Source organism: Lycorma delicatula, chromosome 1, assembly GCF_047948215.1.
Source record: "Lycorma delicatula isolate Av1 chromosome 1, ASM4794821v1, whole genome shotgun sequence".
In the NCBI taxonomy this organism is placed as follows: Eukaryota; Metazoa; Arthropoda; class Insecta; order Hemiptera; family Fulgoridae; genus Lycorma; species Lycorma delicatula.
In genome coordinates this window covers 324,005,297-324,032,168 of record NC_134455.1, presented here as the reverse complement: position 1 = coordinate 324,032,168, position 26,872 = coordinate 324,005,297, and the positions used below count along the sequence as shown (strand labels likewise).

At 33.2% G+C, this 26,872-nt stretch overlaps 1 protein-coding gene across 3 annotated transcripts in view; it reads right to left on the bottom strand.

Annotated features, from left to right (window-relative positions):
* LOC142334205 (uncharacterized) overlaps nucleotides 1–26,872 on the bottom strand; it is a 141,390-nt gene that overhangs the window by 46,684 nt on the left and 67,834 nt on the right. For 2 of the 3 annotated variants that reach the window (XM_075382033.1, XM_075382034.1), the window contains exon 2: nucleotides 23,639–23,727. The exons of the other annotated variant lie outside the window; for it this stretch is intronic. The gene's annotated coding sequence lies outside the window, so the exon portion shown is untranslated. The remainder of the gene's footprint in view (nucleotides 1–23,638; nucleotides 23,728–26,872) is intronic. 3 annotated transcript variants of the gene reach the window in all.

Sequence of the window (26,872 nt, the reverse complement as noted above, 5' to 3'; positions counted from 1 at the left end):
CATACAAAACTGCGTACGGTATCAGAAGCCCGATGGACAATATCTATTCCATTAATCAGTTTATGAAATCACTTTCACCATACGATAGCAAACATTATATATTAGAAAACAAAACTGACTCCTCCATATTGTCATTAAACTAAAGAAAAAACGTAAACTACCCAATAACAGCAACATTAACGACATTACACAAAAGAGACCGAGAACCGTAAATCAAGTCCTTATTGCCGCGGTAATGACTATTGTTTAGTTTTAATCATTCTTTATAATGTGGGTTTATATATATATATTTTTTTTGTCTTCTTCAAATATTGTTGTGTATGTTTGTGCAGTTTTTTCAACGGATTGGTTGTGTAAAGAGTATTTATATAAAATTTTATGTTTAAAATAAATTTAAAGAAATATTTATTGTTTATTTAAAATAAACATGTTTTTATTAAAATAAAAAGCATACATGTAATTATGTAAAATTTAGTGTTTAAGATAAATGATTTTTTATATTTTCGTTTTTTTTCTCAATCAGTGACACCTTAAATCCTAAATCTAGTATGTAATAAAATGTTGTACTTCCTCTTTGTCACTACTAGGTATGTCTTTCCACCAGTTGTACACCCATCGGCCAAAAGTACCGGTATCACCGTGTCATTAATGCAAATATGGTCACGGTTGGCGAGTTGTATTAATCGTAGATTGCTACAGGATATTATTAAACTATACCACCAATCTGACAACGGATAAATATCACTTAAATATACTATATTTTCCCTAGCGAAAAACAATCTAAGCATTCTATTTAGCGGTAAGTCTACGGTATACAAACCGACGAATTCCTCAGTTGTTACGTACATGATTCTATCCCCCCAACTCGTGAACATGCGAGATCTCGAAAACATGTTCTAAAATCTACTTCTCCTCTTCTGTTGGTGGTGATAATATGGCATTTCTTAGTATCACCAATCACGACAAGCAAGCAAGAGGTAATGAAAGCATTGCAAAAACTTAACAACTGAATAATTTTCCCAATTGCACTTAAACTATAAATACAATTGATAACATAATTAACTTCCTATTACCTCCTACTCTCTTACCTCCTTCCAGTGTTTTATCTTTTTTATATCATTGCATTAGTATGGTGGGTAAGAATACTATTCATTTGTAATTATTCGTTACGGTTCGAAACTTAACACAAAATCGCTACTTTTAAAAAAATCACTAAAAATATTAATAAATCAAATATAAAAACAATTACATACCTAATGCTGTTGCTAAGTCTCGGAAATGGAGTGAACCCCACAATATCTCTTCTACAAACAGCGCATACCCCATTAGTGTCCAAAAGTGGACTACGTCCACGTAGTCCACTTATGGACACATATTCAGCCAATACTGATGACTACATATCTCCATCTCGTAGACACCAATTCTGTTACACAAATTGGACATCTGTCGAGAATAGTAGTGTCATCACCCATATTGTTAAAATTTGCAACGTATCGTCGAACAGGAACAGTTCGTATACGCCCTCTGTTTGAACGAAAGGTACTCGTCAGCAAAGTTTTTTCAACTAATCCCTCCGTTGACGAATGACCATCTTCTGCTCGTTTCCATCGCTTATTTCTCGCCATTGACAAGGTCTTCTTCGTCGTAGGCGATAATAGCTGCCGGTGTCCTACTCATCAATGATCACTGTATCAACAGTTGCAGCAGCAGTAAATGGTGGCAGTGGTGCTGACGGTGAACTTGGTGACCCGAAATCCGTCTCTGATTGTGTCTCCTCCATATGTTGTATTACACGCAGACATCTTTTTTTACACGGCTAAAATAATTAACAACATCTATACAAATAAAGTAAATTTTCCCATTATCCTCAAGATTTCTAAAAAATCTTTGACGGATCTCTTGTATGTTATTTAAATGCATTAGTAAAACTTTTATCTATGTATATAATTATTAATAATGCAGTAATATAAAAAATGTTTATCTTGATAAGCATTTATATTGCAATTATATTGTTTATGTATGCATGATAAAACCTCGCGCGATAAAAATCACAGTGGTCATGAGCATACGCTTACTGTAAAGACAATAACATAGAACCAAATAATTGCTCACTTATCTTCCTACACAAGACCATATGCACACTGCATACGATAACAGAAATAATTCAAATAATTGTTCACTTTTATTCCTACAATTGAATATGATGGATGTATGTTTTTAAACTTAATAAGTTTTACAATATTAAAAGAATTGAAAATAAAAAGGTATTTGTTCTAATTTCCCAAATACTAAGAATCCAATTCACCTAAAAAACTAGCCTCGTTGAGCTTTGTTTGTGAGAGTGATCTTTTTCGAGTTACATGCGTAGATTGTGGTGTATATATTAATATGTAGGAACAATGAAATGATATTTAAATTGATACATATTCGAACGTGTAAATTTTTCTAAGAAACACTTCCGTAAATATAAAACGGCCCTTTTCAGGGCCACCCTTAACATTTCTAACCGGTTACCGATTTATTCTTAATTTGCTTTACAGAATTGTAAATCGATTATTATTTGACTATGTTATCGATACGGTCGGTTCCAAAACCAAAATACAAGAGTGATGAGGTGAATAAAAAACGATAATAAAAAAATTGAGATTCTTTTTTCTTCTTATATTCCTTTCCACATGAAATATAGTCAGTATAACGATGAATAAAACGTTAAAAGCTACAAAACTTCATCGTCAAGCTAGACGAAATTACCCTACGAGACCGGCGAGCTGAACAGATAAGTGATTTATATCAAGGCGACTTGGTCGAGATGATTCCATACGCTAGATGAAACAAACGATATCGATATATAACGAAGACGATTTACTGTTTTTCAACACTAGCTTTCGGTGTAGCGGTAAAAACAAAACTCTTACGGAAGTTGCTGAATTCCTCAAAACTACACTGAATAAACATTCTATGACACATTTTTAAATCGATTCGGAAAAAGAGTTTCATAACCGGTCGGTTGAAAAGTTGTTAAATTCGTACAATATAAATCACTATTCTACACATTTCGATACGAAAGCGTCAATTGTGTAACGATTCAACCGTAATTTAAAAACAATGATGTGACGAAAATTCACCGAACAAGATACTTACAAGTAGTTAAATTTACTGCCGAAACTAATCAACAAATACAATACACATCACCTCTCTATCGGAATAAAACTGAAAGAAGTAAATAAGAAAAACGAAGCGATAATTTTACGTCTGATACGGTACTTTATCGAAAGCCTACTTTACCAAAAGTCAAAGTCGATGATTGAGTACATATATGGAAATTTAAAAGACCTTCGCCGAAGGATATTTATCAAATTGGATAAATGAAATATGTACTGTAAATAAAGTATACGATGATATTCATTCCTGTACATATACGCTGATGGCTATTCATGGCCAAGTGTTGAGCGGTAAATTATATTATATTTAATAAATATAAAAATAAAGTAATAAAAAAAGTTATATTATATAATATAAAAAAATGTAAATTATAGTATAAAATTATATTATATTATATTATACTTATTATATTATATTAACATTTTTTTAGTAAATTAAATTACTTTTTTAATGTAAGAAAATGGCAAGAATTCAATAAAAAAACAGTTGGATAAATATGGCGGATTTGGTAAGTAGAAGTCTTCAGTCATAAACATGAGGTAGGAACGTCAAGTCGGCAATATTACGCTCCAAAATTTCTAAGAATAAATCGGCGGTGGCCACGGGGGAATTAGAGGGAAAAAAGCGAGATGTTCCTCTTTTACCAAACACAATCAGATGTATTATATGTGGACCATCTAATTGCCGGAAAGCAAATGTTCTATTCAACTTGTTTCCACGCGACGGCTTGCGATGCAGAAATATTTAACATTATTTCTATTATTTTATTATTGTACATTATTTTTATTAATATTATTTAATATTTAACGAACCGAAATATAATATTTTAGAACGGTTGATGACAAGTATATCGGAAATCGGTTATTTTGAGCATTCTAAATTTGATGTAATGGCTGATGACGAAACTGAACCGAATTCGATATTGATTTTAGACGATGTAGCGTGCGAAAAGCAACATAATATTTGCAAGTACTTTTCTATGAGTCGTCACAATAATATCGATAGTTTTTTATCTTACGCAAATCTATTCTAATGCGGGTAAGCACCTTGTAAGAAATAACACCAACCTCCTTTCTGTATTCAAGCAAGACGTTCACAATTTACGTCATATATATCCAGATCACGTGAACACCGATATTAAATTCGAACACTTTAAAAGCCTTCGTGGTGAAGCTTGGAAAGCGAAACATGGATTTGTTGTGAATAAGGAGAGCGTCAAAGACAGAGGACGGTATCGATAGGCTTTGATATGTGAAAGAGATCAGTTGATTTATAGCGGCGATGGCAAGTATACACAACTCCGAGGATGGTATTCCGTACGCGAACGCGATACACTTTAAATGGAAACCGCAAAATAACCTACGCTCGAAATACTTTAGAAAAAACGTTTTCCGGCAACTACGTTTGTCAAAACGAAAACTGTTGTGAAAAAAAAGATCGAAGGTGTTGGCGTCATGTAAAACGATTAAATCGTAAATCGTGACCATCCTTTAGTGGTGTTGTTGATGATTACCACCGAAGGCAAGATTTTCAACAAGCGTATACGATTAAAGTTTTTTAGAAGAATGCGAAAAATACGAATTGCCGATCGAGTTGGTAATTTACGATAAAAGCATGTTCAAAACTACAGTCAGACACGACTGGAACTTTATAACAGATTTTGACCATCACCGCAAATATATTTCACAGAATCCATTATTGGAGTGGCGAAACCGACATGCGTCTCTGGATTACACAAATGTTTACATGCACATGATAGAGTATAGTAGTCCACTTCAAAGAGCAAAATGTTGTATTATGATAACAGAACGCACTGTACCAATAAGATCGCCTAAACATTTGTCCCGATTAGGTACATCTTATGGAGGAAACTGTTTTGCGACACGGCCTACGGAGTACAGTTTACCAATGATGTATCGGAAACCTTACCAAACGACAACGAACACAAACATACAACAAGAAACATAAACATACAACAAATAAACATACAACAAAAGATACAAACACGAACACCGTGTTGGTGGTAATCTCTTTGAAATCAAAAACGAAGACTTATTAAAAAAATCGTGTGAATATACAGGTGCAAAGCCAAATGAATTTTGACTATTCAACGGCTATTTGACGCATTTATATTCTCTAGGTGAAAATCTGATTAGGAAATTTTCCAAAAATTTCATTACGAAGACTCCTCAACATAATCATTCTATTCTTGTGGATATTCATGTGTGGGTGGTAATGTAAAAAGATCTGTTGTGTTTAAAAATACAAGTACAAAACTCTCGATTCCTCTATTGATCAAGGTTTACTAAATATTACCGCGAATTGTGTAGCAAATCACGAGGTTAACCTGCAATGATGAATATCTGTCTACTCGATTTTGTTCCGTTTTATAGAAGAAATAAGAAACCTGCATTATTCTTTAGTTCGATCGAAGTAAGGTTATGACGTGAATGGGTTGTAATCAGTTGTTATTATGATGTTGAACTAGTATGATGTCACTCCCTTCATCCTCGACCAGGTGGTTATAAGAATTAATAGAACAAGAGATTTGATTAAAAGAAAACATCGTGCTATTACCCAAGGAATAATGGAGACTGATGAAATGATACAAAAACATTTTAAACTGGTGTTGAACATTTGCATGAGCTTAAGAAAACATTTAAACAAAACCAAAATAGTGAAACAAAACAAGAAATAAAGTGGAGGAGGGCGAATTATCTACACGGACAGTTATGGGAAAACTTTTTTAAAACACCACAACATCAGTTTGGTAAACCTATAAATCCATCTTCCTCAACATCACCAGCCTATCATGCAAAGTATTACTTGGAGTTTACCATAACAGATAGAAATAAACATATCGAAACGTTTACCAGATAAAAAGCGTTAATGACCGGTGGGTGATTGGAAAACGGAATGTTGTGTTCAAAGGAAATAAAACTGTAATCGAAAATGAAACTTATAGAAGAACCGACGGCTTATATCAATTGATATTTTTGAAGGAACCCAAAGAATATACGACCAGGGACTTAGATAATTATAGAAAAATATTATAATATACTGAAGCGCATAAATGTCAAACGACAAGTTGCATAACTTCCAACAGGTATAACAAACACAATAATATTATTAAAGAATTGTTTCGCCCTGAGGTAGATATTCCCCACGTCCGGAACACGACATCTACGTTCCACGTCCAGGACGGCAACAGCTGTACTGAAGTACATTACATATAGCTGGCTAACGGGGTTCCGAGTGTTGTTTCTCGGATATGCTTTGTTAAGGTTGACCTGGTTCCAACTTCAGGTCACTAAACGGACTGGATTTTTGGCTACCTGCAGGAAATGGAATAACAAACGATTTTGGAAATGGATTCATACCACTCTTAGAGCTGGCGGTGTGGCGGCCAGGGTCAATGTTATTGCAGGTGTAACGGAGACCCTTCCGTTGTCCACATGCCCCCTGCGATGCAAGCATGTAGCAATGGTGCCCATGTATGTCGGTGCATGGGAGCTCTGAAAGCTTCGGTGAGTAGGAGCCTGGAGTCAGTGCAGAGACTGCGCATCCGCTCTCTGCCAGGACATATGCCGGTTCCACCGAAGTACCGGATCGGACCTCCAAGGTTAGTAGCACTGGAGTGCGGTGTACCCCGGCGGCTAGCCTTGCTACAGAAGGGATCAATGTTCATGAATATTCCTGAACAAACTAACGTGGCAGAGGGTGCACGTAAACACCCTCGATTAGAAACCGCCGATTCGCCACAAGCGAAGAGGAAAAAAGTAAGGAGAGTGATAACATGAGAAAAGATGCTGATAAAATCAGTAAAGAGTTAAGAAGAGCTTTGTTTGGAAATAATGTTCCCAAACCAAGATTTTTGGTCATTATAAAAGAGAATGATAACTTCCAAAAGGCAAGTCCATTCCTAATTGCTAGAGAGATTACAAATTGTGCTGGTGGTCCTGTCAAGGAAATCCGTAAGACGTTTAATGGATTACATGTCGAAACTATCAACGACATGCAAAGCCAGAAAGTCCAGGCGTTGAAGAAGATCGGTGAATTTGCGGTTACTGTCCAACCGCATAGTACACTTAATTCATCCAGAGGAGTTGTTGTTTACCGTGATCTTCTTAACTGTACTGAAGAAGAAATAGTGCAGGAAATGTCTAGTCAAGGAGTGACAAATTGTCACAGACTTACTACGAGACGTAATGGTGAGATTCTTCCTTCGGCCTCTTATGTTTTGACATTCAATAGGCCAAATCTTCCTGAAAAGGTACGAGCTGGCATCCATCGGCTTGATGTACGGGCATTTATTCCGCAGCCGTTGAGATGTTTTAGGTGTCAACGTTTCGGACACACTGCAGCTAGATGTGAAGCGCAGGAAATATTGTATATGCGGAATGAAGATACGTGAGGGTGATCCATGTAAAGACCCTCCAGTCTGCATTAATTGTAAAGGGCACCATAACTGTCGATCTAGGAACTGCCCAGTATACAAATCAGAAACAGCCATTCAGGAAGTTAAAACGCTTCAGAAAGTCAGCTACCCTGAAGCGAAGAAGATTGTAAACCTACGTACACCTAGACCATCGACTACATACGCAGAAGCAGTTGCTGCTCCCCCCACACCTAAAATTAACGTGGAGCAGTTGCTTAATACGATGGCACCAAGTCTCGCGACAATGATAGAAAGAATCATTGATTCCAAGATCGAGTCGACTCATCAGACACAACAATGTAAACATGAGATGGCTCATTCCCGGACTGACGTCGCTGACAGAACAGCGCAGTTTAAAACCCGGCAAAATCTTCGATTATATCTCCATCAATAGACGTAATGAAGAAAAATCTTCATTTATCCGACAAAGATCAAAAGATCACCCCGATGACTAGTCATATAGCTAAGGATACCGTGACAAGAGTACAGGAAAAATCTGCGTCAACCAAAATGGAGGTGCAAGTAACTATCGAGAAAGCACCAGACACAGACGACAATAAAACTGTACGTACAGAGGCCCCAAAAGCTCAGAGAACAACTGTGGCGAGAGCATCTGTATCAGCCGGCCCAAGCACAGCCTTAGATATTGAATCAAGTTCATCAGCCGCCGAAAGTGCATCGGTTGCAAGTTTAGATTCAATTGCAACGATGCTCACAGCACCATTGAACCTTTCATCACCTGATGTAAGCCGGCGAACGTCATTGCCGTCAGAAAGAGAAGACGATGCCATGTCCGAAGTCTCAGACACACTGTCGTCGGAAGTTGAGGCCGTTGGCAGAATGGAAAAACGGTGTAAAAAAGGATGGCCGAAAGGAAAGCCTAGAAAGTAATTTTATTGGATCAGAAATTATAAGAAAAAGTAAAATTTTGATCATTTTTTTGACACATGAAAATGTGAAATATTGGTCCCTTTTTTTATTTTTTTTGAAGTGGGATTGGGCTAATGACCAGAGTAGTCGATGCCCCTAAAAACCTCAAAAAAAAGAATTGTTTCCCCCGAAACCATTAGGTTGTCAAGAAGAAAAGCAAAAAGAAAACCCCATAACCGGCTAAGGAATCCTTATGAGGGCAAAAAGAACAGTTAAACCAGATTACGTGTACTGGGACGATGCGAACGAACTTTGCAATAGACTGCGTTTATTGGTGGTCTCAAGCGTGCAAGTCATGCTGTTTTATAGTAATCTAAAAGTCTCTATTTTAGAATTGCAACAAAAAGGGTGCATAAATGGTAGAGGTAAAACTTTTCTTTAATCACTCTAAACATGAATATTGAAAAGTTCGAACGTTATCGCGGCGGAGCGTACGGCAGTAGACCACCGCCTACGCGGGTTATTGAAACATTTCAAAAAACCACCAATGGAAAATACAATATCAAAAACTAAGGTTGTGCAATGTGGGAGGACCCACTGACAATGATGATGCTATCACTTTCAATTTGTAAACAAGATTTACGTAAAGCAAAGCGATTTGACCAATCGATACATACCAACAGTTTTACCAAATGCCGTGAACGGACTATACCTTTCAAGTAAACGTCTATGCACGAGAGGTGGATCAAAAAGTAAGTTATACCCTTGCCGTACTCTTGAACTGAAAAAAATATATTAATGTTTTGCGGTTGCAGCACTGGTTATGGTGTTGTCTTCACGTTCCCCCAGTAGCAGTTTTGTATGACATTCAGTACGTGTGAAGTGTCGTTGTCAATATGGCGTGATCTCTAGAGATTTCGTCTAGCATAGAAGTGCATTCAGTAGTCCGATTTTATTGGGCAAAACACTACAATTGTTGTGAATTCATCGCCAAAGTGTTGAGGTATAAGGCGAGAATGCAATATCATGCCCCAAGATAACAAAATGGTGAAAATTTTCAGATACAGAAGAACAAATGTGAGTGCCGAACTGCGTGATGGGCGTCCTTCAACTGCAAAAACGACAGGTAACGCGGAACGCGTACATGAGATGTTCTTGATTAACCGAAGCATTAAAATTAGAGATTGCAAGTGAACTTAACATCAGTTATGGTAGTGTGTTTTCGATTATTCACAATCAGCTTGGTTACCGTAAGATGTGAGCACGATGGTAAGTAATCGGATTGACAAGGGTAAAGTGGTGAGGAGGTATAAACGAATCGCCAGTCAAAACCGAGGCGGCGGACTGCTTACAAGTCTAACTGCAGGAGCGTTAGGATCTTACACTGGAGAAGAATCATTCAAAGGTGTCAAAAAGATAGCAAAGTGATAAACAAAGGATTCGATCTGCCGGTACAATTACATATTCCAGGTTATTAATATTGTGGACCGGGGACGAATTTAAGAAAACGGTTAAAGAGAGACGATCCGGATACAAAAAAGTTGGACGCCGCTTGTAAATAACACGTCATCTCATATGCTACGTACAGTTATAACAAAAACAGAACCGCAGCCAATCGTAAATTAGCCGATCGCGCTTGAGAACGAATTAACGCCAAATACTCGACTATAACAGAGAAGACTACTGCATTGGCCGTTACAAAAGCGATGAAACTGAAAGCGAAGTTCAGTGGAGGATTTAGTGGTGACGGTGGTGGAAGAATTTTAAGATGACGCACAAAATGTAATGACATAAAGAATCTTGGAGACATGATGAAAAGAAAAGCAAGGACTGGAAGCAAAGGATTATACCTTAAACCCTTTAACAGGATCGGGGATAGGCGGCAAGAATAAACAAAACGTCGTCTTCGATAAAGGGAACACCAGTGCGACCGTTGTCAAATATCGAATTGATGTGTTCGGGGAGAAAAAGTCTAAAATTAGCCGATTTTCGAGGAGTCCTAATGTTGGATGCATTACCTGAAAACCCGTAAACAAACGAGTCGGCGATAGTTAATCTTGATCGTGGTACTGAACATGGAACACATTGGGTATATTATCAAAAATGAAAATGGATGGTAGACTATTTTGACAGTTACGGTAATTTGAGTCAACCGAACAAACTGATGCGTTATTTTCCATCCGACTTGATCAAAAATTACAATTATCAAACCAGAAAGCGTATAAACACAGTTATTTGTAGTCATTTATTTCAATTCCTTAGTTGTGGATCGTCCGCATACCTGTAAACATCATGTTTTGCATAGGTGGAAATAGATCGTTATCACTCACTACCTTCCTCCAGGCTTTATCTCTACCCAACAGTGAGCGGGAATTGGCGTTGATTAACCTAACAACATACACATCGATACTGAATGTGGAAAAAGGGATCAACAAATCATTTACCGTTTTACCAGTTAAAAAGTAATAGATCAAGCTAACACTACCCACTAGATCATACGAAGTGGACTATATGGCTAAAACTTTAAGCAATGAATTAAAAGAAAAACACGAAATAATTTTATTTATGCAATCGAATAACAATACGCTAAAATGTGTAGTCAAATGCACTGCCACGATTGACCTAACGTCAGAAGATAGTTTGGCATCGCTGTTGGGATTTGAAAAAGCGAGTCTAGCAGCAAATATATGACATACGTTATAGATTCCGGTCGTCATTAAAAACGTGAGCATCGATCGCTTCGAATGCAGTCTTATACGAACTGATCAGGTCATGTGTTTCATTAATTTACGCTAAGCGTACCGCCAGGTTTCAAAATAATCGAATCGCCATAGAATATTACTGTTAATACAAAGAGTATAAACGAGATCATTTTAATGTTTACTGATCAGAACGGAAAACTGTTAAATGTTTTCGGAGAGACGATAAATCTAAGATGTAGGTCGAACGATGGGATTAATATGCAATTACTACTGTACTGCTACCGTTGCTGCTGTAGCGGTACATTACGCACATCGATCAGTCAACGTTTGAACACCAGAGCGTTAATATCGAAGAACGTGTTGTTCCGTTGAAAATTCGGTTTTACAGTGAATCGTAATGGCAGCAGCAGAGCGAAAGTTATGTTGAATGCTGGTGAAAGTGTTTCCTACGAGCACACAATCACTCAGTTTAAATATCACACCCAGCTACTGTAGGTTTTGTCGACCTATAACAAAAAAAACGATGAAATACGATACTGATTAACCAGCAGGACGTGTACACCTTACCGCATAAAAGTGTTTTGATGGTTGAAGGTACATTGACTACCAAGAATGGTGAAAAGGCTGTGAAATCAACTTTGACGAGCAACGCGGTCTTGTTTCTATTTAAAAAGATACGGTATGAAATAAATGGAACGAAATTGTGTCGCGTTCAGAAGTTGGGAATTACAACTACAATAAAAAATATTCTATCGTTGCGTAAAAGTGAGTAAAATATTTTGAAAAATTTCGGTTGGAAGTTTAACGAGTCGGATAAATTTAGATAATTTAGACAATTTTACTTCTATGTGATTCTGCTTATGTTGATGGTATTCGTCGAAGACTATAAGCACATAATATTGAATGTAAAAAAATAATTTTTTGTTTAGATCTTCCAGCGACGTAAACGCGCTTGTATCTGCGAAAGATTCGCCGGATTCCAAGTTGCATATGACGAAGGTGGCGTGGAAAATTCCACATGTTGTTGAAAATAGTAGAATGAGATAAGCCATTAGCGATCGCTTTTCGTATGTGGCTGATCGACAAGTATTCTTCTCTACCGCAAACAAACATACATTCTTGGAGAGTAAAAACGTGGCCGCAAACGGAGAAACCGAGATATGTGATATTCGATTTACAGATGGATCTTAAAGCTACAACGGCTTTGACTAATTTCGATATGTGCAAGTTGGTAAACGTACATCTGTATTTAAATTCACGATACAATTCGCACGACAATCTACAAAGTGATATCTGATGTATGAAATGTTTGCCAGCTTTCGCTCCCTGCTATTACAACAAACCAGAAGATCAATGTCCGGCTTACTGTTTACCAAAATTCAAAACTAATGTGCCGTTGATTGTCATCAATTATTCCAAGCAAAACGAATAGCCTTACACAAGAATCGTTGACATATTATCTATTTCGAAACTAAAAACAATACACCGGCTAATACGGCTGCCTACTCTCTCATTATTCAAGATACTATCGTCACGTACACACCGCTTACAGGAATAGTTAAAAACGTTATGTAATGTGGGAAATATTTCATTTGATGAATAAGAACAAGAAGAAAATATTTTTTAAATTTTCACTATCATGGTGGTGGTGGCTGTTTAAGTGGGTGTTGATAACTATGGGGATATTTAAGATAGACTTTTTCATCGGATTACTTGTAACAGTATTATTGTGTGTCTATTCGCCACAGCCGCAGCCATGTCCGAAGATGAAAGCGATAAGATGTAAAATTGTTTCTTAACCAGTTTATGTTCCGTTAATATGGTGCAATTCTTCGGTGGTAGAAGCATTTTTTTATACTTTATCAAATACCACCGCTAATACACAAGCTATGGTGAGAAAATGGCAGTTAAAAACACTTCTTTAATAATCACAGTTAGCAATGGGCTTACTTTAGAAAATACTGTATTCAGTTTCACAGCAATATTACCGACAAGAACAACGCTATTACCACTCAGTAACAATACTACAACGATCGTCAATAGCACATCAGCATTAACTTCAAGAATAACAATGACTTTGAAGACAACTACTGTAAAAAGAAGGCCATATGTGATTACTAATTTATCTTTACCGAACGGAACTTTAAATGCGTTTGATTATGATGAATTTGAAGAAAAAGAAGAAAGTGCATCAAACGTAGTGGGGATAACCCCCTACACGTCTACTGTTGTATAAAAAGGTTGTTTCAGACCTCATATGCTGGTTAGCGATCGTCATGGAAGAAGTTATCGAGCATCACGTCTTCCTGGGCTACCGCGGAAAAATTATAGTTAAAAAACTCGCCGATAACGATGAAGAATGCGTTATGATGCTTCATTTTTGTTCGCCGTACCCGAGGTCCGAGTTGAAATTGGAATACCGACGGATGGCTGCTTGGTTAGAGGACAACTTTCGCCAAATCGATTAGGATTACGGTGTCGTTGTTTTCAGTAAATATATTGTGAAAGCGTTGTGTTCGCAATTCGCTCAATATACACCAAAAAACTTGAGAAAGCCGAACTCTTCACACGATTTCATAACGATGTTCGAATGAAGCCGGAGAACTCACAGAAGCCGAGTTCGAATTATACATCGTAAACTGTTTTATTTTGTTCAGTTTGCTACCGGATATGTAATTTCCTACATATTAGTATTTCGACTTATAAACATATTCGAACATGTCAAGGTCCACCAGATGCTTAAGGAAGATAATTTTTTTGTGAATTCTTAGAAACCAGTATGGGTGTGGGCGTTTCCTGTTCAATGTCAACCAAATAAGCATAGCAGTTAATTCTTAGAAATTTTTGTGTACGTGACCGGATGTGCGTAGATGATAAATATGTTCAGGGTCTCCTTTGGGTGTGGTGGGGATATGATTTATACTTTGGTTGGTGGGAGGTATATCAATAAGTTTATTCTCTGTGCAAACTTGGCTGCGACACCATAGTTGATTCCTTGCACAAGTTGGCATTTTAAAAATGTATAATATGACATCTACTCCCTGAAAATATCGCTCCATTGCCACTGGTCTCATTCCTTTTAGTATTGGTCGTTTGCAAAGAGAAATATATGAAAGAACAAAACGTCTTACAAGGACATGTAATTTCTCACTTCCAATTTTTAAATTTACAAATCTTCTTTTGATGAAAAACACCACAGTATATGCAGTTTTAGGTTTAATGATAAAATTCCGTTACCAAAGGATCCAAGGAATATTCGTCTTTTACAAGTGATATTAAATAAAACTACCTTTTATCGAAAAATATTGACTATATCGTTACAATTAGCAAAGTAATCGTTGTAAATTGGATTGTTACAGGTTGATAAATGGCTACTATAGTTACGGTGACATTTTAAAACTGTTACAATGTGCATGTGGATAAGGTACATAAAAATTCTTTTTAGAATTACAACACTATAACATATACAACACAAATTTTCACGCAAATACACAAAACTTGATATAGTAATGTACAATTATTGTATAATAATATAATAGTTATTCGCACAGCGGAATGAAATGTTTTCAAGGCCTGTAATATGATATGGTGATGAATAACTTTGTTGTCAAAATATATTGCGAATGGTGAGGAGAATGTTTAAAACAAATATATTTTATTTATAAAACTCTATTTTCTTAAGACATTTATCTTTTTAAATTACGCTTTGCACTTTGTGCGCTGGCAGATTACAACAGCCGGTGTGCTACCAACCTTCGTAATATTAAAAAATTACTATTAGAAGTGTAACAAATAATGATGTTGACAAATGAGTCTGGAACTTTGCGCGAGTATTGCAGTAACGGACTGGTTGGGGCGCACGCGCGTGTTCAAAGTGTAGCAATATGATTGCCTGTTACTTTTGCGCGCGTAAAACAGGCAGCTGTGATATTAGGTTAGATCGTGTTCATCTGTTGTTCTTCAATTGCGCGCCAACACTCACACCGTCAGCATCTGAGTGGCTCCGTAGACGTGCGCACGCGCAAAATCGTGCAATCACCGCCTCCTGGTGCACCTAACAAGCCACTTCGAGGACGTTGAACGCAAGCGGGTGACGCAGCTACGATTACCATAATCATTCTCGAGGTACGATTACATTTTATTTAATTTGTTTAAGACATTTTTCTCAAGTTAACCAAACATCATGCTTAACGTTTTTACCTTAAACATAATATTTGTATTATCCTAGCAGACGATAACAACAGCTGCTGTGCTGCCAGCCTTAAAGATACATTAATTAAATAAAATAAATAATTAATATTTAGTCTAAAAAAATAATTAGTTGGCAACACCTTGAGGTACAAAGGAAATCTCTGAGATGGCGGACTCGACATTAGCACTCCTTGGGATCACAAGCCGGAGTATAAATGATAAAATGTCATGCTGGCTTTATATAGTTAAGATGTCTGTGTTATAGTTCCCACCTCCCAATTCTGACGCCATCCTGAATGACGCCACTTCGTTCATCATTTTTAAATATGGCGAAAAGACCACGTCCACTTCCAGTTGCCATCTTTGAAAACTTCCAACGTCATCTTGCATGAAGTCACTTACTGGCGTCGGACGCCTATTTATGCACTACTTACTGGGGCTAGAATAAATGTGAAAGATTTATACAATGTTAATTGTGTGAATAAAAACTTTAAATATTTTCAGTAAACGTTTTTCCTTCTTCACCACTTGAAATTACATTGCATTACAGTCAAGATACAAACTCGTAGCCTATATACTGAGGGTATTTCTAATATTGGATATCGTAAATAATGTAGTCGCTGCATTTAATAAAATATATTTAAATATCACAGAGTAAATATCGTTTGTAGTGAACTTCAAAGAACCGACGATTTTAGGTCATTATAACCGATAGTCACAATAACCTATGTTTAGGTCGCTTAGTGGTACTTCTTTAATATGCCACCTACACGGATATTGTAATACAGTAGAATAATAATCATTAAAAATAATAATAATAATTTATTTCCGTAAAAAGTAACATTAAAAAACAAAAATATGCAATAATAAATAGAAATATGTTAGAGTAAACGAAGATAGAGAAAAATCGTAAAAATTATTTTTTTCTGCAAAATGTTTATTATTTTGCTTTGTTTCGAACATTTCGTGTCGTAATACAGTTTTTTAAGGTTCTTTTCAATATCAAAACAAATACTCTTTGTTTCTTCAATAGTAACTTCTGTAAAACTGACAAACCGGCAAACTATTTTTTATTGCCGCTAAAACGTTTGGAAGAGTTGGCGGGTTGATGTCTTTATCATTACCTTCGTTGTCATTACCTACGTCCCCGTCTATTTCTGCTAGCACTGAAGCCACTACATCATCATCTGTTACAGTTTCATGCGTTTCTAAAACTTTGTCAACCTCCTGATAATCTTCAAACAGTGCATTTAACAACGATTAGTTTTGCAGACTATTGCCCGATTTCTCTAAAGATTCTTCTTCGCGCGCGACGTCAGTAACTTCGCCAGCCTGTGATAAAAATTCTGCATGTGGAAAGCAATTTTTTACAGTCAGCAGAGAAACCTCATTCCATGATATTTCTAACATAATTATAGCATCCAGAATAGTTATTTGTGTTTCCTTTTTTTTAACTACATCCTGTATCATTTGTAAAATTAGGTGTTTTTTGAATTGGACTTTTACTGACTTGATCACGCTTTGACCTATGGGCTGTAAGACTAGTGTTGTTTTCGGTGGTAAGAACACTAACTTTATACACGAAAGATTTTCAACGTGCGAATGAGTCGGGCCGTTGTCAATGAACAGCTGTATTTGTCATTTTCAATGTTTAATTCACGGTCCCATTTTTGTAACCAAGACGTTAAGATATTACTTGTCATCCAAGCTTTCTTGTTACTTTCGTACATAACAGGAAGCGATTAAGATTTTTAAAACATCGGGGTTCAGCACTTTTCCCTATAACCAGAAGTTTTTTTGTCAGTTCCAGTTTATTTGTAGCAATTAGTACTGTTAGTCTTTCTTTAGATAATTTTCACTCCGAACACGTTTCGCCTTTAAACTGAAGGGTTCTTTCTGGCATCAGTTTAAAAAAAAAAAGACCGGATCATCAGTATTATAGATTTTTTCGTCCCAATAGCCCTCTTTTATTTTTGGCCAAATGGTTTCTAGCCATTTTTCTGACAAACCAGTTGGAGCTGCTGCGGTCTCGCCGCTTGTTCTCCCCGATACAATATCGTGACGCTGACGGAACCGCTGTATCCAAGCTGAAGTTATTTCACGTGATTTACCGAATTTTTCAGAAAAATCGTTCGCCTTAGTTTCCAATATAGGGCCGCTAATGAGGATATTTACACTTAATAGGATATTTAAATTTAATGTGCCGTCTGGTATTTAAACCATTTTAACAGCGCTTGGTCAACATCATTATGTTGACTAGGCCGTAATTTTTTTGGATTTCACAGAATTTGTTTCAAATTTTTTTTTAATTTTTTCACAGTTCTTTCATATCACTGATATTGTCAATTGACCTACGCCTAATAAGTAATGTACTTATTAATTTCACCATCATCTAACCGCCAGATAATGTGCGCCTTTTCCTTTATCGTGAATGTTTTTCACGAAGTCTAATTAAATCACTATTAAATGAATTACACAGGATACATAAAATAAAACACTGTACCCGCACGATATGACATGATCTGATCTTGATATGATGTGATTTTTTGCTCACTAATAATAACTGAATGTGGTTGCTTCAGTTCACAATAATCTGGTACAGGAAGAAGATAAGAAAAACAGGAATTATAGTACATATGCAGGTAAAAAGGAAAAGGTAATTAATTTTAACCGTCAAAATATTTCTGTAGCTACAATGTAGATGTACTACGTTACTGACGAGTCACTTCTGTCCGTCATTATAAGCGATAAAATGTTGCGGTGCAATAGAAATAATAAGTCATAATCGATATGTCATTACAACCGATGTAATTATAAACAATATACATACTGCATTTATGTATTAACACCATACAAAATCAACCAAGAGACATGTTTTTGGTCACTATATCTGATATGTCATTATATCCGATGTCACTACAAACGATACTTACTGTATTTTGTAAATTAGTCAGTTCTGAATATCACTATTATCTAAATTAACAGTACAAAGATTTTGTATTCGACAAACAGGCCTTTATACTTAAAATCATGTTTTTTTTTTAATTTGAATTCTTGTTTGCTTTGTTTGAATTCACTGAATAAAAAATTCACAATTTAGAATATTTGATAACATAAGCACGCTATTTTTTTAGATGTCTATTACTTTTGTCCAGTTCAGTATGCAGGCTTGCGCGTTTATTTGTTTGCTTGTTTTTTATTAAACAAACTTCAGTAAACTCTAATTTAAACGAATAAAAACGAGTTTCACACACACATTATTTATTCTTTGATTTGGATATTCTGGTAGTTGATAAATGTATTTTTCAAAACGTGTAGCAGTTGTAGAGTTCATTTTTAATATCCTGTATGAAGCTTCTAAAATCATGACAATAAACCTTATGATCTCATTTCTAAAACCTGCATGTAGCCTACGGTGGTCGCAAATATTTCTGCAGTAAAACGACTATATTATTTGTATATGAATTACACAAATGGTGAAAGGTTTTGAATAATTTTCTTAATATATGAAAATATGAATATTAAATATTTATAAAATATAAAATATTTATATTTATAAAATATAAAAATAAATATTTTCTTAATATAAAATATATAATAAAATAAAATTAGTATATGGGTATTTCCCATTTGTATTACGTAGATTTGCCATCAAATCCTTTTTTAAACTTTAGGTTTCATTATAAAAGTTCTGGTTCTGCAGTTTTTATTAGTCACCAAATAAAGACAATACCGAATTTTAACATTCAAGTAATTTAAAAAATTAGAAACGAGTAGAGATTACTTTTTGAGAATGAGCATTTTTTAATACACTAGTATTCATCACAAAACATTTTGTCAACAGAATGGTAAGAGAAACAAATCAAACTAATGCAAAATTTCTTCTTTTTTAGCTGTTCAAAAAATGTGTTCTAAAATTTATCTGATTTACTAATGACCTTTATTTCTAATTGTTCAAAAATGTATCATTGACTTAAGGATCAGTTCTGTTCCTCTATTTACCCTTTACCAGTTGAATTTTTAAAAATATTTTTTAAATATTAGATCTACAGTGAAACACGAAAAATTCGATTGTTTAGCAGCAAGGTTCAGAAGATTACTCTTATGAAAGTGTGAAAAAACTAAAAAAAAATGCTATTTTGCGTTTATATATACGACTAAAATCAATACACTCGAAAACTTAAAATAACAATTAAAACAGCTTATTAACAGAATTAATTTTTATCTTACTAGTGCAGTACTTTATTACAGTTGTAGTAAAAACAAAAAAATCTTATGAAAGTTTTTTTTTTAGTCAAATGTTCCAATTAGACATGTGTTATTGTTTATTAAGTAGCCGTGATACCCGGCTTCGCCAAAATCACTTTTTCTGCCACTTAAATCAAAAATAAAATGTTTTGGTATATATTTATTTTTCTATTATTTTTCAAACTTAACAGGTACTCTGGTAGATAATAATATGAATTAGAAAATTAATCGAAAAAAAAAGAAAATACCAATGAAAACAATATATTTGCCGTGCAGTTGTTCGATCGCGCTAGTTGATTACGTTTCAACTACTCCGAGACAGATATAATGTCCGCTCTGCTACATTATAAAGAGAACTTTTTTCTACAAACCGGTCCGTCAGGTTAATACAATATTACGCAATTACATCAAAAGAACTTTTTGTCGAAAGTCTGTGTCAGAATTTACGTTTTGATACACTTTGAGTTTATCTTTCTGGATCAGGGAATCGATTAAAAAAGATCCCGATTCGAAATTTTTAAGAAGTTAAAAGCTTTCTACAATTTCTATCAACTTAAACCTTCCTCGACAAATGTTGTATAGTATAGTGAAAATCGGATCAAAATCCGTCGAATGGTTCTCGAGTTTTGAGGTAATATAACGTACACTCTTTTGAATTTTATGAAATATATATAGACATCTAAACTATATACCTAACTTCATATAAAAAATTGAAAAAAACGTGAAAATAAAATGTTTTCCAGTTATTTATTTACAAAGATTGTTTTTTTAAATTACTACTGACATTTAACAGAACCAATTTCTGCAAAAGGTCACAGACGTTAAGCACAACCCAGTAAAATAAACAAACAGCTTGATCGTATTAAAGTGAGAACTATTTGGTGACAAAAATTTGCCAGATATCCTGTTAAATTACATGCACCATAGTCTCCGATTGTTTCCGTAAAATTAATTACGGTAGCCTTGCCGGTGAGGAGAGTATCATTAATAAAGTGATCAAGTGTTCGAATGTTAGTGATTGCTATAAAATCTTTTACCAGTTTTAATGGACAGAGTACAAAAAAAAATTATAAAACATGGAGATTATTAAATTTAAAACGATACAGAATTTTATTAAAATATTAAGCTAATAATTTCTTAAAAAAAGCTAAATGGAATTACTTAACTTCAGTGTGAGCATTAAGTTGTTTACATTTTTAAAGTTTCACAAATAATTTTGGATTTCCATACGATCTGGTGATTTTAGATGATTCAAAATACCCAAGTATAAGAACATGCTGTTATTAAAACGAGTTAATAATAGATTTTTTTTTAACCTCCTGAACCACCATTAGGTATTGCTTCAGAGGATGAGATAGATGACAATGTAGCGTGTGAAAATGCGATGCCTGACCTGGTTTTGAACCCGGGACCTCTGGATGAAAGGCCGAGACGATACCACTCGCGCCATGGAGGCCGGCAGATATAATTAGCTTAATAATTGATAATTTTATTATAAATTTGTTTGGATTTAGCAGCATTGTTGACTATTATTTACCATTCTGAAAACAAACTAAATACGAAATCGAATATACTTAATATTACGTATACTAAAAAAAAATATTTAAACTTTGAAACTGATAACGAATTAAAAATACATGTACGTTAATTGACACTAAAATTAAAAACAGTATAGCTTCTTTCAGAGCATGTATGTGTATAATCTGCAACTTATTTAAAGTAAATAAGTTAAACAAAGAGATATGTAACCGAATATTTTATCTCTCTCGCACAGTCCTGTAAAAATAGAAAAATCTAGGAAATAAAGAAGAATTAATTGATATAATACAGTTTTCTAGTGCGTAGTCATACACTTTCTGGTAAAAGTTTTCGCGGAATAGTCGGAGATACCTGTACGAGAAAAACAATCTTTATTAAGTAATTATTCGAGTGTTAGTGTACAAAATAATTTGTTTTTTTTTCAATCATCGGACTAGATTTGGTTTATAATAGATTTAAAAAATTAAGAGTAGATGATTGAAAATATTAGCTCCATGACGAGGGAATTTAATTTAAATCCATCTAAATAATTTAAATAAGAATAAAGAAGATTCAAAATTTTGAAAAAGAAGTAGTTATCACAATGTTTTACGTAAAAAATATGGAAATTAATAAACAGATTTGAAGCCAAAATTAATACGTACGAGTTAAATCAAAAGAACGACATTATAGTACTTCCAACATCCTTCGGTAGCCCTACATTTAACTACTTCTTATTTTCAACTGTTTTTAAGCTATACGCCTAGATAAATATGACTACTTTTGATTTCGCTTCTATAATACTCATAAATAAATAAAAAATTATAAATAAAAATATTTCTTTAATCGATAATGAAATTCATTCATTAAAAAAAGAAAAAAAGAGGACTACAGACAGTTTTTTCAAGATTTATAAATTATTTAAGTGATTTTGTGCTACGAGTTATCATTCTTGATAACCTTCATATCAAATAGGAGGAGCCTTGAATCAACTATGATACATTTTGTTAAAAGATAATAAAACAGAAATAATCTTCTGCAATATGAGTAAGTTTTCCCGTAAAAAGTTAACGGATTAAATCTAATGCAATTAATAAATTTTCTCTAATTCAATTAATAATTATCATTTAATTTTTGAATTTTTATGTTTGTACAGCGATCAGTTAAATTTAGTCAAGATTAAAAGGTTTCGTTGCAACTCTTAAATAACTGTTCAGTTATTTCTGTGTTTGAAAAAAAAAACTTTTTACCGGGAAAATTATTTGAAACGGGAAAAATTTATTTAAATTTAACCATTTTCAATTTTTTCGATAACTTTATCTGAGAAGGGAACGAGTACATCTTCTTGTCGACCATTTTTACATGTTGAATTTTGGAATTAATATGTTTAAACTTATAGGTAAAGTCATCCGTGTAAGATGAGGTAATATCATTTTGCATAATGACGCATTCGGTAAGCTCGTGGAAAATGTAAAAGATTTAGTATAAATCGAAGTTTTATAGAATTATGATTTCGATTAAATCGAAGATTTATGATTTAGTATAAATAGTTATCAGTACGATCCTTGTTAAGCTAATATTCGAAGAAAATAAGATCCTTCTTTGTTTACCTTATTTATTAAGCTCTAAACTCACCGGCAAAGATATAATGCGGATTTTTTTGTCATTAAACATCCACATACTGGTTTCCTCACGGAAAAATTTAGTTAGACGGTTAATAATAACTTAAATACGAATTTGAAAAAAAAAATTGCAAGGTTTTACGAGCCACTGGTGTTTTTAAGCAGAAATTCTGTAAATAGTTTGTTTATTTTATTAAAAAATGTTATTCGGTGAAAGAAGTAGTTTAAAATATTAATTACTTTTATATTTTACCCAAAATCTACTTAATTTATTTATATGTACCTTTTTATCATCATTCTTTTTACGTTTTAAGTCATTAATCATAATGACTAAAAACTAAGCGTATAGAAACTTCTTTTTCACTTAAACATATCAATAACTCGTACGATGAGGTTTCAAATTATTATTTTTTATTTCTACTTTAGTATTTCAGTATAGAAATTAAAATAAATTGTAAATCGCACCTTAAAGGAAATACTCCATTATCTATGTGTTAGGAAATCTGACCGACAATATTGATAGCGTTGATTCTATTAATAGAAACTATGCTTCATTCATCATTTTACGCTTCATTCATTTTTAAAACATAAAAACAAATTGCATAAAAAAATTGGACAAATATATGCGAAATGAGTAGATAAAAAGAATATTATTATTTCATATTTATTATTTTATAAAAAAATAAATAAATAAATGTCATAGATGTTAATTTGAATAGCATTACAATGAACATTAAATTAAAAATGCCATATATCTACTGTCTTTATTCATTTTTTAAATAAGATAACTTATATGTAGTCCCAGTATTTATCTATTTACATAACAAATTATTCTAAATTAACGAAAAAGATTATCAAATATAGTACAAGAATAAAAATTTACTTACTACTTTGAAGAATCTAAATAAGTATTCGAGGAAGGCTCACTAGAAATATCCGAACCGCTTTCAAGTCACTTCGATAATATTTCCATTCCCTAAATGAAAGGATTAATTTATGTGTAGAATGTTTTGTAGAATTATTTATGAAATTAATAAATAATTGATAAATCAACACTTAATATTTAATCAAAAGTTCAATAGATCAATGATCTTAAACTGTAATAAATATTATACAGTTTTGTTTTCTTTTCTTATAAGTTGCTACAAAATAACAGGGTGTAGAGATAGAATGTGTATTTTTTTCATACAACACAAGTAATCAGAATACTGTATAATTTTTTTCATTCAGTTATGAAACAAGATAAAGAGCTTTTTGTTTATTATAATTAGATAATTGACACATAAAGTAATTCGGTGATTAACCAACAGATCTGAAAAAAAAAACACGCTTTAATGATTATTGCAATAATATCTCGGTAAACGCTTATATTCAAATCAGTCCAGTCAATTAAAAACTGACTTAATGGATGTTAGGATAAAGTTCCAGTTTACTAGTAAAACTAATCGACCACGTACGGTTTACTTCTGTGTGAACGGAAAAGTATTAAACAGAATAGGATGTTGCAGCTAATAAAAAAATCTTATGTGGACATCACGTGATTTCCTTGTACGCCTATTAAATTGCATATACACTTTTTTCTTTGTTTTTTATTAATGAAAAGTACATCAAATTTTATTTCACTAATAATTTCTGATTTTTTCATATTTTTTTTTTACTGTTATTAAATTATTATTTATTGTAATTTTTTTTTTTAATGAGAGGTTAATAATTATATTTAAATTAAAAAAAAGGAAATGAGGTCGGATTCGAACCCTTATAAGAACCAGATACTTCATTAATTAAAATTCTATTTGGCTATAATCTGGAACCAATGAAAACCAGTACCACTTATGATATATCGTTGAAAAGCTCGCAAAGAGCGCTTATTACTGAAGTTAAGAGAAAGTCCAAAATCCAAATTTTTTAGATTTTGGGCTTTTTTGGACACTTTTGGTCAAGTCGATTGCAATCAAAAGGGGAGGTGCACAACTAGATATTACAGCTGTCCTAAATCCAAAATTTCAACATTCTATAGCTAATCGTTTTTGTGTTATGCGAGATACGTACGTACAGATGTCGCACCGAGACTAGTCAAAATGTATATTTCCGTTGAACTCTGAAAACCGAAATATTTTCGCGATTCCCCAATACTTCCTTGTTAAAAAACGATAACAAAAAACTTCACGTAACTATCATCGATCTTAATTCATATACTATTAATTCAACGATCCACAAAAAGAAGCTAAGATGCGTATATTTTTGCCGGTCTGTAATCTATGGAATTCTTTAGGCTGTACTGCCGGTGGCCCTTAAGTTGAAAGGATCGAGATGATGAGTTTGATAGTGAAAATAAATGCAGCAGATTTCAAATTTAAGTTCAGCATTTCTATGCCCAAAAAAGTACAAAATTATCAAACACTTAGTCGTTAATAAACGCATAATAACAAAAAAAAATAATAATTAGAATTAAACAGAATACCACTACTAGTATTGATTTTGTAATAACCAGAGATTCTATTGATAGGTCTTAAAAGAATAAAGAATAAAGCTTTAAAAAATTACAGTAGCTTTTAAATTAGAAGAAAACTTCGTCGTTCTTTTATACTATTAACAGAACATACGGTTCCGTAGTTAAATTAATTTTCTGGCTTGATTTCCTGTTTTAGAAAGATTCGATCACCCGTATATAATCTACTTTCAGCAGAGGTTTGTTATGACCAGATGAAAGAAAATATGTATATGTTTATATGCCGTATAACTAAACTATATTTTTTAGGTAACAGTTAAATACCCACCAGGATATATTAATTAATCAGTAGTCTACCACATTTCTTGAAAATTCAATAAAAGGGGGAATGTACATTTTTATCGTCTCCATTACCAATGTTAGATCGTCCGCACTGGCATCCCTACTCTTATCTCTGTAAAAACTGCATGTTCGCAAAATTCTGTCATAAAGAAGACAATGCTTTATTACAAAATGTTACTTATGTTTATCCTCAGTTGTTTTAATTAATTTCATATTTATTTATTGAATGTTTACATATACTGAGCAATGAAAATAAATATAATACTTAATACAATAACATCGTTTCATAAGACCGATGCACAAGTAAATGACTTTTCATTAAAAGTAAATCTGAAAGATTTAGGAAGATTTAGACCGATAAATGAAGCGCCATTAATAAACATATTCAACACACTCGCATCCCTGCATTCCAATCATGAAGCTGAACGCTGTCCAAACGAGATAATATATCTTCGTTGTTATCAATTTATTATAAAATAGATTCCAAGAAGAAACATTTAAATTATTAATAAATTACTGATAAATTCCTTTGTTGTTATAAAAACAAAGTTAAAATTACTTTAACTTTTTAAAATAATTATTTTAAAAAATGACAAAAACTCCAGAAAATCTCATTTTAAAAACTATAGGTATACAAATAGTAATTCTAAACCCTATTTATCATCTAATTTGCATTATTATTATTATTATTATTATTATTGTTATTATTATTGTTATTATTATTGTTATTATTATTATTAATAATATTTTTAAGAAAATATATATTTTTTTAATGAAGTCTCACATTGTTGATAAAGGCTGCATAAAATCTCGACATATAAATTATGCTAATTTCTATACTCTCTATTTTATAATTCTGTTGTTTTATTTAAAAATATTCTCAGTACAGCAGTAGTGAAGTAAGTAAGAAGAGAAATCTACTTACAAATAAACTTAGTGTACGGCAAAAAAAATTATTAACTTTTTTTGTATTTGATAATTGCCATATACGAGTACATTACATATTTATGATAATTGTCAATTTGTTATTGCCAAATTTAAACAGGCAATTACGATTTTAGACATTTATTTTTAATTTCACTAACAATAATATAAAATTCAGATCATTTTAAAAACAGTTGAGAATAAAAAAGTATTTATAAATACAGTAGAATCATGAAATTATAGAAATTTATTTATTTAACATTTAGAAAGGCTAACAAAATTACAATCACAAATTAATAGGGAAAAAAACAATCTCAGTTACCCGATAAATAAAACACAATACCATTAGTAGTATTATTGATTACTATTAGTAGTATTTTTATTTACTGATAAATGTACCGATAAA